This window comes from Sorghum bicolor, chromosome 1 (genome assembly GCF_000003195.3).
Source record: "Sorghum bicolor cultivar BTx623 chromosome 1, Sorghum_bicolor_NCBIv3, whole genome shotgun sequence".
In the NCBI taxonomy this organism is placed as follows: domain Eukaryota; kingdom Viridiplantae; phylum Streptophyta; class Magnoliopsida; order Poales; family Poaceae; genus Sorghum; species Sorghum bicolor.
The window spans coordinates 23643388-23647210 of record NC_012870.2 but is presented as its reverse complement, the minus strand read 5'-3'; the positions used below and the strand labels follow the sequence as shown (position 1 = coordinate 23647210).

The window sequence follows — 3823 nt, the reverse complement described above, 5'->3', positions numbered from 1 at the left end:
AAAAAGACTTATGCAGACATGCTCGATTATTCTTCCACTGCACAGGCTGTTTCTCGGGCCCTTGGACATGCCGGCAGAGAGGAAGTCGCATGAGAAGCAGACCGTGGAGCGTAAGCATATTCCTATTCGAGTTAATTGTCATGATGTGCATATATATATTTCCGATTCAAACAACAATGTATCTAGTAAACGAATAGCAAGTGCTGACCAATTTGGACACCCAAGTATATCAAATATATAGCAAGAGTTCCTTATTAGGTTCATGAGCTAGCTAGATTTCAACAGACGAGTGATGAAACCCTTGAAGTTTTTTGTGGATAATAGCAAACTGATGAGTCCGTCGTCATGAATGTATACGTTCTTTCATGATAGTGCAGTCTGTTGATGTACAATTAACGTATGTATTCCTTGCAATCATAATACATAACGGATATGAATTATATATATGTCTATATATTTAATTTTCAGGTAGAAATCGGACGATTATTTGGTTCGCGTTATCCTTGCACAAGTGGAACTAGGGAATATAGAACTAGGAAAAACAATGACCACTGGACCGAGGATGAGGTTATAGAACTTGTGGATGGTGTGTCAAAGGAAGGAATTGGAAAGTGGAGCAAACTGAAAGGAATATACTTCTCAACATCGATTCGAACACCTGTCCACCTCAAGGTATATATATATGCGCATCAACGATGTTTGTTATACCATGCATATTCCGCCCGCGCCATGAAAATAGTTAGACAGACCTGTGTCTAAATCCATAATTAATGCTGCTTCATGCTCTTATTAGGATAAATGGAGGAACTTGGTGAGAGCTTGCAAGGCCAAGAATGACTCCAAAAAGAAGGTATGCTTTACAATTTGAAGAGTTCATAATCGCTTGCTAACTAGCAGCATATTTGATTTGATTTAGTTGTCTTATATATAGTTCGTTCTTCCACCACCTTTGCAGATAAATGCACACAAGGCTACGGGGTTGATTGTACGGAGATTCAAGCACCGTATACTGGCCATAGAAGCCAAGCGTCTTGGTAAGAAAAAGAAATGAATTCGGATCAGCAAAAAAAACGTGCTCAACGCGAGTCGGGCTCCAAAATTAACAAGGCTATTACCAAAACCTGAGTCGTATTATACGTATATATGCTATGTGTGTAGTTACTGCACCATGGTGCACGGATTGGACAAGATGAATGATGTCTGCACGTAGGCGTAGCACTAGATGCTCTCTCACTGATGTAGGCATGTAGCAATGATAATGCTGTGTATATATACCTCTTTAAGAAAGCGAAAGTAGTGTGTAGTGTGCACGAAAGCATGCACAATCATACTACCTTCCTTTGTCTTTTATAACAAGGCATATGTTAACATGAATCTTTTTTCGATACGAGGGATCTTTTCTCCATTTCCATTGCATCAACGGAAATACAGTTCGAACATAGAGATCAGATAAAACCAGACATGAACTATCGCTTACTACTATCAAAAAGGACTAGAAATCGTACTACCAACTGCCACCACGAGACCACAGGGCACAAGAAACCCATCAGTAAAATTTACATCAAGAGAAAACCAAACATCCAACTCCTCCAACTGAATAGAGGACAAGCAAAATAATAGCAGCAGCAACTTCTCAGAGCACTCAATTGTCTTCAGCATCTTCATCTTTGTCCTTCAACACATCTTGATCTTTGGCACTCACTGCTTTACCCACAAGTTGTAATGCAATCTTTAGCATTATCACTGCACCGGTAGATAATTCTTCCTTATCCAGGTCTTCAAACAGTCCTGCCCAATAAAAAATAAGCGAACAAGCATAAACATATAATGGTGATAGGACTTGTTACATTTTTTCTTGAAAACAAGCGCGCATGTTCCGGACCGCATGGTAGCTGCTTCAACAAGTCTCGCTTGAGGAAGCTTCTCGGAGAACCCCTCCATTACCCGTTTCGGCAAGAAACGAGCAGCGAATAATGCACGCTGTACCTGTTGATGCAAAAGTGGATCTGCAAATACAAAGGGCTAATACCCGATTCAAACGTTAAGGCGTGCCAGCCGATTTGACCTTACTATCGGTAAAGGTGATAACTCGAATACTTTGGTCCCGACAACAGCGATGCGTCCGGATGCCACGGCCAAGAGGTAGTCACGCGGAACTTGAGAATACGCCGAGCTTAAGTCGACGAACTCCTAAGAACTCGTAGTGAAAAGGAAAATATGACGAAGTCGTCGAAAAGTAGATGCTGGAATATGAGTAAAAACTTATGTTTGATTGATAGATAGATGAATCATTACAAGGCCCTAGGGTCTACATTTATACCCTGCTCAAAGAGCTACAATCAGACACGACTAGGACTCGAATTTCAAATTAAACAGAATCCGTATACAAAACGATTTAAATAACTAAGGAAAACACAAAACTATCCTCCCGTGACAAACCGGGACACCACTATGGACCAATCAGCAACCTTCACGTCCTCCTTCCGAGTCATCGGCACACTCCTCATCATAGCCATCGGCAAAGGCTAACGCTGACCATCGGCATGAACGCGTCACCACTCATGGACTTAGTCACATTCAGCTGCCTCTTTATCGGCAACCACCTTCATCGGCAACTCCCCTGCAGACCAGTTACTGTTGCCCTATCTTGCCGATCTATACTCTACCGATCCCTAGGTACGTGTCCAAAAACGGTGTCAACACATGCCCCCAATTTCGGAGTATAAAATCATTAATACTCCGAAATTCTCTGCAGTAATGACGCCTTTCCGCAATTAATCTTCTCAGGTAACCGACCGTTCAAGTCGGACAACTCCGGCCCGATTCTTCCGCAGATTCCTCGAATTCCTCAACCTCCCAAACTGGACATCTCCACTTTATTCGCCCATCGGCAATATTACCGTTAGAGGGAGCTGCCGATGGACCGACTAGGAAATCCCGCACAGTGAAATATCTCCAGATTATGACCGCTTCCTGTCAAATCACCTGCGCAATCCCTTGATTACCATGCGAACAATTACCATATCCACCTGAGTATCCTCGGATATCACGGATACGGTGAAGAGATAAGTCAGATTTGCCCTTGCCCGTTTTGTCCTATAAATAGTTCCTTCTCGGGCACTCCTTCTCCATCGCATCATTCTACAGCCCCAACTCTGCTTTTCTGGCGGCGGCACTCTTCGAGAGCTCCAAGAACTCCAACAACTCCCAAGTCTTCGATCTTCTCTCCTGCGAGGAGATGACCATCAACTTCATCGTTCCCGAGGTCAGCGTACTGTCCCTTTCTTGTACTTTTACTGTACCCCTGTTCATCCGCAATCTTTCTTACCGAATCCTTTTTCTTTTTTGTTCTTCTTTTCGTTCTCAAAAATCTAGGATTTGGCTGACAAGATCGTTATCCCTACCGATCAACCCCATCTCCAATGCCTTGGTCCACTAGGGAACTTAGATCCCACCGATCTCATAAATGCAGAGACAAACCGAATCCCTTTTAGAGCCGAGAATTTTTCTCTAGATCTATGGAAAGACGCTTTCCGTTCCTGGCCCAGTCCTACCAAGGGATGGAAGGATTGGTTTCTGAGAGTCAGTAATTCAAATGAAGTCCAATGGGGTGAACGGAAGTTAGATCAGTGCATTAGACTATCTCTTGCTGATATGGAAAGAAATGAGTCGCTACTGATAGCTGCCTCATACTTCTGGTCAGATACACTTAACGCCTTCGTGTTTGGCCATGGCCCTGCTTCTCCCACTCTTGCCGATGTGCTTATGCTCACCGGCTTAGATGTATCCACTGCCGATAGCAGTCGCATATTTGACACCAAAC

The 3823-nt window shown here is 43.2% G+C and overlaps 1 long non-coding RNA gene across 1 annotated transcript; it reads left to right on the top strand.

Annotated features, from left to right (window-relative positions):
- Positions 480-1321, top strand: LOC8071391. Its single transcript, XR_002451388.1, has 3 exons — positions 480-672; positions 794-850; positions 956-1321. It is a non-coding gene; the product is annotated as an uncharacterized LOC8071391 (long non-coding RNA).